The 15,000-nt window shown below is 38.8% G+C and overlaps 1 protein-coding gene across 3 annotated transcripts in view; it reads right to left on the reverse strand.

The window, feature by feature from the left end:
- The window catches only part of LOC115224233 (putative mediator of RNA polymerase II transcription subunit 26), an 88,274-nt gene that overhangs the window by 16,211 nt on the left and 57,063 nt on the right, over positions 1 to 15,000 (reverse strand). Inside the window, exon 1 of one of the 3 annotated variants that reach the window (XM_036513400.1) lies at positions 12,562 to 12,582. The exons of 1 other annotated variant lie outside the window; for it this stretch is intronic. The gene's annotated coding sequence lies outside the window, so the exon portion shown is untranslated. Of the gene's footprint in view, positions 1 to 8,093; positions 8,112 to 12,561; positions 12,583 to 15,000 lie in introns of those variants that run through there. One more of the 3 variants, XM_036513396.1, reaches the window with a different exon arrangement.

Below are 15,000 nucleotides of genomic sequence, written 5' to 3' on the forward strand. Positions count from 1 at the left end.
GTGTGTATGTATAGGGTTGGTGTATGTATTAGTATGTATAAGTGTGTGTGTGTGTGTTTGTGTGTGTGTGTGTGTGTGTATGAGAGAGTATTAGTGCGTAAGATTGGTCTGGACATGCGTATGTATGGGGTTGGTGTATGTATTAGTATGTATTAGTACGTATTGGTATGTATAGGTATGTGTGTGTGTGTGTGAGAGAGTATAAGTGCGTATGCGGGGTCTGGACGTGTGTATGTATAGGGTTGGTGTAAGTATTAGTATGTACTAGTATGTATTAGTACGTATTAGTATGCATATATAAATATATATATGTGAGTACAGGACACCACAAATAGACGTAGAACTCAACGAGAAACGAAAACGTAAAAACAAGCATGGAACGGACCATTTTTTACAACGAAAAAACAGAGTACAAGACAAACTAAACAAGGAAAAAAAACCCTTCATCAGCTGTCCCTAGTTCAACTCCAAACAAGAAAGCACAAAAAATCACAACGCGAGGACATGGAACAAATATAGTATTATTGGACACTCAGGAAAGAAGGAAAGAACGAGGGTTTAACGTTTCGAGCAGAGCTCTTCGTCGGAAACATAGGAGAAGGAAAGATCCAGAGAAGGGAAGACAGAGGGAAAAAAATCACCAACGGTACACACGAGGTCACATATATATATATATATATATCATCATCGTTTAACATCTGCCTTCCATGCTGGCATGGGTTGGACGGTTTGACTGGAGCCAGCCAGGTAGAAGACTACACCAGGCTACTGTGCCTGTTTTAGCTGGTTGCACTTCCTAACACCTGTGTGTGTGTGTGTGTGTGTGTGTGTGTGTGAGAGAGAGAGAGAGAGAGACAATGCATGTGTCGGCTTGTATCTCCTTGCCTTGACATGATGTGACAGTTGTAAACAAGTGTCACTGTTATACAAGCAGTGTCTCTCGTTTCCGATATTCTGCAAGGACTGTGTGTTTCTGGCCAGGGGGGAAATACTGTCTTGCTTGGAAACAGGGGAGGATTAATGAGAGGAAAGGCATTGAGCCAAAGAAAATCTTACCACACTAAATGACTCCATCCAAACCAGACAGGCATGGCAGACGGGGAAGTAAAACAATGATGACGGTCATGATGATGATGATGATGGTCATCATGATGATAATGTTGATGATGATGATGCCTATGTTGACGATGATGATGATGATGATGATGATGATGATGATAATGATGGTCATCATGATGATAATGTTGATGATGATGATGATGATGCCTATGATGATGATGATGATGGTGATGATGTCTATGCTGACGATGATGATGATGATGATGATGATGATGATAATGATGGTCATCATGATGATAATGTTGATGATGATGATGATGATGCCTATGCTGACGATGATGATGATGATGATGGTGATGATGCCTATGCTGACGATGATGATGATGATGATAATGATGATGCCTATGCTGACTATGATGATGATGATGATGTACACACATGGATGCAACAGGTTTCAGCACACTTTCCTTCTACCAAATTCCATTCGTAATCCTGAGTTTACAGTAACAGACACTTGTCCGGTGTGGCCGTGTGGCAACAAGCTTGCTCCCCAGCCACGTGGCTCTGGGTTCAGTCCCACTGCATGGTACTTTGGCCAACTGTCGTCTACTAAAGCCTCGGGCCAACCAAAGCTTTGTGAGTGGATTTGGTAGAGGGAAACTGAAAGAAGCTTGTTGTATATATATATATAGATACACACACACACACACACACACATATATATATATATACATTTATGTCTGTGTGTCTGTGTTTGTCCCCCCACCATCGCTTGACAACCGATGTTGGTGTGTTTACATCCCCGAAACTTAGCGGTTTAGCAAAAGAGACTGATAGAATAAGTACTAGCCTAGAGTTGATTAGTTTGACTAAAGTTGGTGCTCCAGCATGGCTACAGTCAAATGACAAACAAACAAAATATGTGTGTGTGCATGTGTGTGTGTATGTATAAATATGGGCTTCTTTCAGTTTCCACCTACCAAATCCACTCACAAGGCTTTGGTCGGCTCAAGGCTATAGCAGAAGACACTTGCCCAAGGTGCCACGCAGTAGGACTGAACCTGGAACCACGTGGTTGGGAAGCAAGCTTCTTACCACACAGCCATAATCCTCATCTCTGCTGATGTGATGATGTGGTGTTTTTGGTATGTAGTGTGTGTGTGTGTGTGTAATTAGTTGAATGTTGTCATTTAAGGGTGTGTCACTAATTAACCAATCATTAATTTGTCTCTCCCACCTGCTTTCTCTAGCCTCCCCCCCCACCATCACTACCTTCACAATTTCATTTCTCTCTAATTATCTCCTGTACCAGCCTCTCTCTCTCTTTCTTTCTCTCTCTCTCTTTCTTTCTCTCTCTCTCTTTTTCTCTTTCCCTCTCTTTCTTTCTTTCTCTCTCTCTTTTTCTCTTTCCCTCTCTTTCTTTCTTTCTCTCTCTCTCCCCAGTGTCTCTACCTCTGATCTGACTCTCCCTTTGCATTTAACCTTTCACAATCCAACCTCTTTCTCATCCTCTCTCTCTATCTCTCTCTCAAACACACACACACACACACACACGTACACACACACACACACATCAAATACACAGTTGCCTCTTTTCATTCTCATTGTCTTTCTCTCTTTCTCTCCCTCCTTCTTTCTCTCCTTCCTTCTCTTACATTACAAACCATCATAGCTATGACTACAATAAGCCTATTGTCCTATCAAACCACCACCACCACCACCACAACCCTCACCACCACCACCACCACCACCATTACCACAACAACAATGGAACCAGAATGGTCTGAGATTTAGGTGACATGCCTCCCCCACTCCCCATCCATCTTTTACATTCACACTTTCACCAAGCCAACCAGACAAATCTCTATGTAGTCACTTAGTCTGCTAGAAATAGTAGCCAAATTTCCCTAACAACTCATTAGATACACACAACATTCGCATACACACACACAGCCGTTCAAGAATTTGGACCTGGAGATCTCCATTTCCAGCGACTTCGAGGGCCTCCTCCCAGTGGTGTCGGGCGTCAACAAAGAGCCCTAAATTTGAAATCATTATTATTATTATTATTATCATTATTATTATTATTATTGAGTGAGAGAGCAATGCAGGCAATCAAAGTGACACTGGTGTAAAATATACGAAGCCCAATATACCCATCATGACTACCCGTCTGATAAGGGTACACCAGGCACATGCATCACAACCATATGTGCACGACAAGGTGATCTCATGCAGCTGCGGCCCAGTTAGAATTTTCTTCTGGTCGAGTAACCCATCCCGCTTAAAAGGTTGTTTACGGATGTTGAACGAAACACCCATGTTTTCCAGAGGTGAATTATTCAAATCCCAAAGAATCCCTCTCAACACATGGCTATGATGCTCCCCCACTACTTCTGCTCATGATCAGAGATGCACATATCATCAGCCAGTAAGGGACTTGCTCAACTGGATTATTATTATTATTATTATTATATTTAGGGCAGCATCATTAGCACGGAGCAAAACACAGCATTTTGTCTGTCTGTATGTTTTGAACTCAAATTCTGCCAGGGTTGACTTTGCCTTTCATCATTTCAGGGTCGATAAATTAAGTAAGTACCAGTCAAACACTGAGGTCAATGCAATCAACTAGTCCCCTCCTGCAAAAGTTCAGGCCTTGTCCTTATAGTAGAAAGGATTATTACCTTGCGCACATAAGTGAAAGCAGGGTACTCTAATCACTCATCTTTGTCTATGTGTTTGCAAAATTACTGGAAAATGGCTGAATGGATTTTCATCAAATTTGGCAGAAAAACTCATTGGGTGAGTTGCTAGAAATGATGAACGTTTGGTTTGCTTATCTTCAAAAAAATAGATCGATAGCAACATTTTTCTTTAATGGCAAAATATGTAACTAATTCAATAAAATATATATATGTATATATATGTAATTAAGATTCAGTTGTATTAGGTACTTAAATTGAGGCACCTCGTTAGGTCAATCTAATTTGCATACCCAAACGCTATCAGGTGAATATCAAACTCTGTGCAGAAGTGTTTGCACTTGATATTCTTGCAGTGTATGCAGATAACACGTCTCCAACTTAGTGAAGAGATCTGCTCTTGGTTATTCAGACATGTCCCCTATATAAAAATACAAAAATATTTTTTTTGATAAAATTTCCAAAGTGCAGATTCCAGGGGAGGTGAATAAAATATCAATGAGTAACGAAGATGTACAGGTGTCAATTCATTGCGGTTGTTTCAAGCGACTCCTTTGATTGGTTAAGGAAAACATTACATCGTTGCAAAGAAGCCGTATTCGCCAGGTGACAGCATAGACTTTAAACACAAAGGACAAGGCAACTGCTTTAAGATATTCCTATCACCAACGGAGCTCAAAGATTTACTTTGATTCCACTGCTATATCTTTGGTAGAATGATGTAATGTTTTCATTAATCAATTAAAGGAGTGACTTGAAACAGCCATAGTGAATTAACACCTCATCTTTGTTACTCCTCTCTCTCTCTCTCTCTCTCAGAGAGGGACAAGCACCTACACACAGATATACACACATGGCAGTAGGTTCTGCCTACCAAATTCAATCACAAAGCTCTGGTCGGCCCGGGACTATAGCAGAAGACACTTGCCCAAAGTGACATGTGGTGGGACTGAACCTGAAACCATGTAGCTAGGAAGCAAGCTCCCTAACCACACAGCCATGCCCGCATTTATATATATATATATATATATATAGAGAGAGAGAGAGAGAGAGAGAGAACAAACTTACTTAGAAATGGATGCGTGCGTTCCGTCATATAATAACAAATTAATAAATAAAACATATGCATATATACATACATATATGTACAGACCTACATCTACATGTATATATAATGCATATATGGGTACAGGACACAAAAAAACGTTGAACACAATGAGAAACGAAAAACCTAAACACAAAACCAAGGGAATGGACATTGTTCTTAAACAACGAAAAAATAGAGTACAGGACATATATATATATATATACATACACACCTGATTAACATAACACATTCCTGATGATTTGGGTAAACGTAGTTTTTGAATCTAATTCAAATTTATTACATATCATAGTAATGCAATTATACATTTGCTGGTGTTTATCTTCACGAAACAGCTGTTGAGCACAAAGTATGAACTATATGTCAAATTTATGTTTTTCTGCAAAATATATATCTGTTTGTATATATATCTACATTTTATTCTTATAAATGCTTATTTATATAGGGTTTCATCATATGCCTACCTGTATACCCACACATATATGCACAAAATTATCTAAATCTATATTTCTGGGACTGGTTTTTACCCTTTAAATACTAACTCCAGTTTTTACATACTTTTTAATGCTTTTTTTTTTTGTCATCGGTGATCTTTACCATATATATAAATGCTTTCCCAAATAAAATTTCACTGTATTTTTGAAGCTCTGATGAAGCTATAAGGCAATACACAAGCACCTAGCTATGAGCACATGGTGTCTTAAAGCAGAAACAACTGTAGGCTAATGGAGTTCCTTACATAATTTCTTGTTCCTCTGTTAATAACTTACATTCTTATCATCTTCTGTACATAATTAATGCTTTTTTTCTGAAGCATATGTATATTGTGTTCTAACACCATATTTATTAGTATCACTATACCGAAACAAAAGAAAAACTGTTTTACATCAAACTGAAGGAGTACTCAATACATCTGGTAGAGTACATAAATTTATTATTCTTTAACAGTATTGACAGTGACTTCGAAGTCTTAGCCAGCTAAGCCATCATTGGATTGCCAATACTATTCTTGTTAACAAATTATATACATATATATATATATATTCTTTTACTTGTTTCTGTCATTTGACTGCGGCCATGCTGGAGCACCACCCTGAAGGATTTTAGTCAAACAAATCAACCCAAGGACTTACTTTTTTAAAAGCCTCGAACATATTCTATCGATCGCTTTTGCTGAACCGCTTCTTTCAGTTTACCAAATCCACTCACAAGGCTTTGGTCGACCCGAGGCTTTAGTAGAAGACACATGCCCAAGGTGCCATGCAGTGGGACTGAACCTGGAACGATGTGGGTGGAAAGCAAGCTTCTTACCACACAGCCACGCTTGTGCCTACACACACACACACACACATATATATGTATATAAAATGGATCTTAGAATTTCTGATCAAGAGGTTGAAGAAGCCTGTATATGGTTGAGTACCCCACAGATTCGTGTCTTTAATATCATTCTCAGGGGAAATTTGTGAGACAGTGTGACAAAGTTGGACATTAGAATTAAACGACATAATGCACGTGGCAGGCTTCCATACAGTTTCCTACAGCAAATCCTATCATGAAAGCTACCCCAAGATTAACAACTTCATCACATCAATAGATCCTCTAAGTGTTCGGTTGACTTGCTAAAAACAGTAGCCAAGTCTCTCCCCACCAAATTATACGCTACCTACTATATTGGGTCAAAACTTGAAAGAAGGACACACATTAGATAATGTAATCCAGGTGCACTGTGCCTCGAAAAAAAGGACAGGGTGGTCGTAATTGGAGTGCTTTTTCTTTTTTTCAGAAGTGTGCTTAATCAGAGCCCAACAACAACCAGCATTGTGTATCTTGGACTACGTTACTTAGTATAGCATCCCTAGAAGATGGATAGGGAATTATCTGAGGTGTTCTAGCTGTTATTTCAAGCTGATCAAGCAATTATATAGAGGCTCCGACTGCCTTCTGCTGTTATTTAGCCCCAGCAAGACTTCGCGTACACAGGCGTTTCATCGGTGACCATCCCATCCGATCTTTTATGCAAACTTAATACATCTACATATATATATTACCCCGCCGCCCATTTTTTTAATGACGGACGGTAAAGGGGGTTTTCGCCGATGGAGATTTGACTGCTCTTTCTAGCGGTGAGTGAGTGGCTAGCAACAGCAACAATAGTCCCTCTCTATTACTGGACCATCCGACCAACCGTCCGACCGACCAGACGGTTATTCGTCCCTCTCCGCGCCACCGTCCCTCCTCCCTTCATCACCAAACGGAAACCACACGCACCCACACACATATACATACATACATACATACATACATACAATCACACACATACACCACGTAACGTGTATGGACATGCTATGAAAAGAGAGGAGGAGGGGAAAGGAACAGTGGTAGGAGGAAGGACAAGTATTTATAATATCAACACTCCTCCCCCACCCTCCCCCTACCCCAAACACCCCCTGTGAGAGAACCTCTACGTCGTGTCGAGGGACTCGCTAGAAATAGCAGTCCAACCTCCCTCAAAACCACACATACACAACTGTCTTGAATGAAGGCAGACACATTAGGTAATGTAGTAGGTACGTGGTTCTTAGAGACCCCGGGGGGGAAAAGCTGTTATCCTCCCATGCTGGAATAGTTTTGATCATAGCTAAACAGCAGGCCCCTACATAGCTTTTTTGGCCAGCTAAAAACAACAGTCGCTTTTAAGACTGGCATATTACACAGAATGTGACCTTGGGTTCCCTGGACATAGAAGACAGGCTGGTCGTTGCCAAGATGTCTCTGATTACACGATGACACAAGTCTCTCTCTCTTTATATATATATATATATAATATATATATATATGTCTCTCTCTCTCTCTCTCTCTCTCTCCTCTCTATATATATATAATATATATATATATATATATATATATATATATATGTATATATATGGTATATATATATGTATATATATATATATTGTTATATATATATATATATATATGTATATATATATATATATGTATATATATATATTGTATATATATTAGATTATATATATAATATATATGTATATAGATATATGTATGTATATATATATATGTATATATATATGTATATATATATATATGTATATATATATATATATCTATATATATATATTGTATATATATATGTATATATATATATGTATATATATATATATATGTTATTAATATATATATATATATATATATATATATATATATGTATATATATATATGTATATATATATATATATATATATGTATAATATATATATTATATTATATATATGTATATAATATAGATTATATATATTATATATATATATATAATATATATATATATATATATATATATATATATATATATGTATATATATGTATATAAATTGATCAAAATAAAAACATGATGCCAAGGATATATATATATATATAATATATATATATATATATATATATGTATATGTCTCTATATATGCATAAATATATGGGTATATGTATGTATGTTCTGAGTTCAAATCCTGCCGGTCACCTGAATATTTCCTTCAAAGATTCGATAATAAAAAAAAGTACCACCAGTCAAGCACGAAGGTTCAATTCCTAAGGCTTAATTAATCACATTGTATAGTTCTCCGAGGGTTCCACAAATCTAGAGGAGGATTCCACCACTAACCTAGTATCTTTTAACAACTACGGTAGCATATGTAGAAGAAATTCCAGACCCCTCGCCCGGGGACCGATTAATATTGGTAAAACGACCGTAATCCTTTCGTACATGGCATCTCTGATGAAGAAGATGCACAATGGAATTAGATTAGAACAAGAACACGTTTTTTGACAACTCGCTGTAATAATGTCTGCCATATAAACCAGAGAGACCAGGGAAGATCTGTCTGCTCGAAATATCAGTCGATTCCCCCTCAAATAACATACACATGTTAAATAAGAGATATATGGTTGCGTAATGCAGCCAAAGATTATGTAATATTTACTAAAACACAAACACACACGTCACAGTACACCCACACAGTTTATATATATATATATATATATATATATATATTATATTATATATGTGTGTGTGTGTACGTATGTATGTATGTATATGAGCATATATATATATTATATATATTATTATATATGTGTGTGTGTGTATATGATCATATATAATATATATATATATACATATACATGCACATATATAGTTGCGCATAAACACGTATGTTTGTGTAAAGATGTGATGGTTATGGTTGGAGCGCTTTTGAACAAAGCTGACCTTGGGTCAAACAACGCCGCACACACATGCAATTACACACTATTCCTATAGAGAAGCTTGGTCATTCACACTTTAGTGAAAATAGCACCAGATACACACACACTCTCTCTCTTTCACACACATACAGACAGACACACACACACACTCTTCCTTTCTTTCTCTCTCTCTCTTTCACACACACACACACACACACACACACTCTTCCTTTCTTTCTTTCTCTCTCTCTTTCAGAGACACACACATGCATATAGATGTGTGTGTGTGTAAGGCGACACGTTCATCCGCGCGCGTACACACGCATACACATACCAGGAGACTGAGGAGCACAGGTTCATCACATAGACACACACACACACATGTATGAGTGATACGTAACATGACATAGTTACGCACACACGCACCTATCTACCCGTCTATCTATCTATCTATCTATCTATATATCTATCTACCTATCTGTCCGTCTATCTATCTATCCGTCTGTCTACCTCTCTGTCTGTCTATATCTATCTATCTATCCGTCTATCTATCTATATCTTTCTATATCTATCTGTCTATCTATCCGTCTATCTATCTATCTATCTATCTATCAGTCTATCTATCCGTCTATCTATCCGTCTATCTATCTATTTATCTATCTATCTATCCGTCTATCTATCTATTTATCTATCTATCTATCCGTCTATCTATCTATCTATCTATCTATCTTCCTATCTATATATCTATCTACCTATCTGTCCGTCTATCTATCTATCCGTCTGTCTACCTCTCTGTCTGTCTATATCTATCTATCTATCCGTCTATCTATCTATATCTTTCTATATCTATCTGTCTATCTATCCGTCTATCTATCTATCTATCTATCTATCAGTCTATCTATCCGTCTATCTATCCGTCTATCTATCTATTTATCTATCTATCTATCCGTCTATCTATCTATTTATCTATCTATCTATCCGTCTATCTATCTATCCATCTCTCTCTCTCTGTCTGTAAGTATTATGTATGTATGTATGTATGTGTGCGTGACGCATTCAAACATGAATATATATATATATATAAAGCACACACACACATATATATATGTATGTATATATATATCGCAGTCATAAACGTTAATATAACATATATATGCACACATGTATCTATAAACATAATAGAACACACACACACACACATATGCAAACACGCATATACAAACACCATACATAGACACGCACGCACGCATACACACACACAAACACCTTATTACACACATATACGCACACACACACACACATACACACACACATCCGTGAAGGCGACATGCAAAGTGAGAGTCAGTATTTTCAAACCTCAGATCTATAAAGGGTAATGACCTCAACAGGGGTAGGGGTAGCAGTAGTGACAACTGAGGTGGTGGCAGTAGTCGTAGTAGTGGCAGTCATGGCAGTGGTGGCAGTCGTAGTAGTAATGGTAGTCGTGGTAGCAGTAGTAGTAGCAGTGGTGGCAGTCGTAGTAGCAGTGGTGGCAGTCGTGGTAGCAGTGGCGGTGGTGGTGGTGGTGGAAGTAGTAGTAAACAGTGGTGGTAGTAGTCGTAGTAGCAATGGTAACCACACTTGTGGTGGTGGTGGTTGCGGTGGTAATAGTAATACGGGATTGTCCTGAGCTTGCATATATCTAATATATGATCAAAAGCGGTCTAACCGTGGCCACCTCTGCTTTCCCCCTCATCAGACATACTTTCTTTAAAGCTAAATTTATCTATTTATTTGTTTATTTGATGCTCCAGATGACAAGATGTGATCTGAGGAAAGTCTAACTGCTGTTTCTAGCAGGCCACATAGGCTGGTTCTGCTATTGCGTATGGATTGTAAATGGTGGACGTGGATGTGATGCAGGTGTAGACGAGATGGTAGTTTGATGAAGTTGCCGTTGTCGTTTTAGGCCCCAGATTAGCGACGCCGTTCCAGACGTGACCAACCCACCTATATATTTCATCATCATCGTCATAGCTACGAATAAAATTATTTCAAGGCAGCTCGCTGCGATTTCAGCGAAGTTTGGCTGCTATTTCTAACAGGCAGGTTCGGCGACCACGTAAAACAGGAATGAAGGGAGGGGGGAGCATTTTAGTTTTCGCTTTCTTTTGCCTTGGTTGAGAGAGAGAGTGGGAGAGGTGAGAGAGTAAGAGACAGAGAAAGTGAGAGAGGTGAGAGAGTAAGAGACAGAGAAAGTGAGAGAGGTGAGAGAGTAAGAGACAGAGAAAGTGAGAGAGGTGAAAGAGAGAGAGAGAGAGATGGATGTCTGGCAGTATGTGTATGCGTGTGGTACAATCTGTGTGTGTGTTGTGTGTGCGCTGTGCTATGTGAGGTGTGTGCGCGCGCGCGCTGTCTGTTGAGCAGGATTTTTCGGTGGATTTCGGTGAAAAAAATCTGGGTTTCCGCGAAAAAAAAAAAAAAAATAAAAACGGGTAGATTTTTTTTCTGTTTCCTTCAAGTTTTTTTGTTTTTTTCCGCAAAAATATTCCTATATTTCTTTCATTCAGTGATGCTAACAACTCTAAATAAATTCTTTTCATCCAAAAAATTTCAACGTATTTTATAGTTGATTATTTTTTTTAATTTTAAATATTTGCCACCCCACCCCCCACCCGAGACTGCAAGAGAGACAGCTTCTCCAAAACTCGCTCAAAATTTACTTTATAAAACAAAATCCTTTATTTTGAAAACAAAATTACTTTACGCATTTTTTTTTTTAACGAGAATCAATTCTCTTCCGAAAACAATTTCCACTTCGGATCTTTTCGGTTTGACCGGCAGTTTTTTCTAGCGGTGTCATATGAAATTGTCACCCATAATTATGACCCTAGTATCGATCTATTGCATTTCAATCTGGGTTAGGATTAGGGGTGGGGGGAAGGGTATTTTTTTATTCAGAAATGTAAATAAACCCAATCTGTTTCTTAAACGAGGGACATATTCATACGGCACTGAATATTTTTCACCTCAATAGACGTCATTGATTGGTTGAAATTGCAGAAATTGAAGAGAAAAAACAACAAATATCTTACAAACTATAGAATTTTCTGAATAAAGCCAAGAGAAAAAGATGTTTTATAAACACATTCTACCAGTATACGAAGTTTAAAAGTGTTTAGTTACGTGGAAATTATTTTTAAAAACTGCCGGTCAAACCGAAAAGATCCTCCACTTCATCTAATGGTAGTTATTTAATTTAACTAGGGTAACAGTTGTTCGTAAACTATAAGTATGGAGTTCCGTGTTATTAGGGAAATTTCATGAAGGGTTTCATGTTGAAATAAGTCAGAGCATGCTTGATAGGACCAGAGCAGTGGTTTCAAACCTTTTCACAGTGGTCCACGACCCGTTTCTTTAAATGAGTTTCCTCACGGACTCCTTTTAATATGCTAATCCTTTTGTATATATATGTATATATATATATAAATATATATATATATATATACGAAATTTTGAATTTAGTTCACGGACCCCCAGTACTAGCTTTTGCGGACCACCAGGGATCCGCGGAGCCCAAGTTGAGAACCCCTAAGCTACAGTGATAATTTTGGTGTCAAGTTTTGGCACAAGGCCAGTAATTTCGGGGTAGAGGATAAAGTCGTTTACATGGATTCTACTGCTCAGTTGGTACTTGTTTTATCAACCCCGAAAGGATGGAAGGTAAAATTAAACTCAGAACGTAAAGACGGACGATATATCGCAAGGCATTTTGTCTGGCATGCTTAACGATTCTTATTTCTTTATTGCCCACAAGGGGCTAAACACAGAGAAGACAAACAAGGACAGACAAACGGATTAAGTCGATTAATCGACCCCGAAAGGATGAAAGGCAAAGTCGACCTCGGCGGAATTTGAACTCAGAATGTAATGGGGGACGAAATACCTATTTCTATTTCTTTACTACCCACAAGGGGCTAAACGCAGAGGGGACAAACAAGGACAGACAAAGGGATTAAGTCGATTACATCGACCCCAGTGTGTAACTGGTACTTAATTTATCGACCCCGAAAGGATGAAAGGCAAAGTCGACCTCGGCGGAATTTGAACTCAGAACTTAACGGCAGACGAAATACCTCTTAGTATTTCGCCCGGCGTGCTAATGTTTCTGCCAGCTCGCTGCTTCACAGATTGATAATATTCGTACGACAACAGTGTATTATTAAACGGGCGTCTCATTTCACTTTCCACGGGGGTCCCACGATGGGGCAAATATTTGGGGGGGTCTGCTCATTGGAAGTTGGACACAGACTGGGCAGCCATTTAAATAAAATAAACACTAAATAAAATAAACATAACTGGTATGATATTTCATCATCTTCTAGAATGGTGAAACGCAGAGTTGACCTTGGTGGCATTGAAGCTCAGAAGAGAAAACAGCTGGATCAAATAACACAAGACGTTTATATTTTGTCAAAAGCTCTGACAATTCTTCTAATTTATCAGCGATGGGTGAAGCCTTTTAGAGTATCTGTCATCGTTTATTTGATTCCGTCATTCGACTGCGGCCATGCTGGGGCACCGTCTCGAAGAATTCTTTTTTAGTCGAACCAATTGGTTCCTGTCCCAATTTTTTTCAAGTCCGTTTGGTCATGTTCAATTTTTTGAGTTGGATCCTGTGTACCGGGTTCTTTTCTCTGAGGATTCGGCTAGAGCAGTGGTCACCAACCTGTGGTCTGCAAAGATATTTCTAGAGGGGCCCGTGAACATATTAAGCTGCCAGACCTTTCAATATCCTAAGGACCGTGAGAAAGCTCATTTAAATAAAAGGGGTCCTTGGTAGTGAAACGGTTGGGAAACACTGGACTAGAATGACGGATGGCAGGGGTCTGTGAACATATTAAGCTGACAGACCTTTCAATAGCCTAAGGTCCCTGAGAAAACTCATTTAAATAAAAGGGGTCCTTGGTAGTGAAACGGTTGGGAAACACTGGACTAGAATGACGGATGGCAGGGGTCCGTGAACATATTAAGCTGACAGGCCTTTCGATATCCTAAGGTCCGTGAGAAAGCTCATTTAAATAAAAAGGGGTCCTTGGTAGTGAAATGGTTGGGAAACACTGGACTAGAATGATGGATGGCAGGGGTCCGTGAACATATTAAGCTGACAGGCCTTTCGATATCCTAAGGTCCGTGAGAAAGCTCATTTAAATAAAAGGGGGTCCTTGGTAGTGAAACGGTTGGGAAACACTGGACTAGAATGACGGATGGCAGGGGTCCGTGAAGATATTAAGCTGACAGACCTTTCGATATCCTAAGGTCCGCGAGAAAGCTCATTTAAATAAAAGGGGGTCCTTGGTAGTGAAGTGGTTGGGAAACACTGGACTAGAATGACGGATGGCTTGTATTGATTGGTAAAATGCCACCTGGTCACAACAGATGAGAAAGCATCTTGCAGAGATGAGGGACTGACTGGGACACTGCCAGGTCGGGTGGGGTGGTTACCCAGGATGACCTCAGCAAATACTGACAAATGGTAGATGCAGCAATGCAAACCCTCTAACTCATGCCAGCATAGAAAAATTTAGTGGCGAGCTGGCAGAGTGGTTAGCACACCGGGCGAGATGCTTAGCGGTATTTCTTCCTGCTCTTTACGTTCTGAGTTCAAATTCCGCCGAGGTCGACTTTGCCTTTCATCCTTTCGGGGTTGATAAATTAAGTACCAGTTACGTACTGGGATCGATGTAATCGACTTAATACCTATGTCTGTCCTTGTTTGTCCCCTCTATGTTTAGCCCCTTGTGGGTAATAAAGAAATAGGTATTTCTTTCTGCTCTTTACGTTCCGAGTTCAAATTCCTCCGAGGTTGACTTTGCTTTCATCCTTTCGGGGTTGATAAAT

This window comes from Octopus sinensis, linkage group LG25 (assembly GCF_006345805.1).
Source record: "Octopus sinensis linkage group LG25, ASM634580v1, whole genome shotgun sequence".
In the NCBI taxonomy this organism is placed as follows: Eukaryota; Metazoa; Mollusca; class Cephalopoda; order Octopoda; family Octopodidae; genus Octopus; species Octopus sinensis.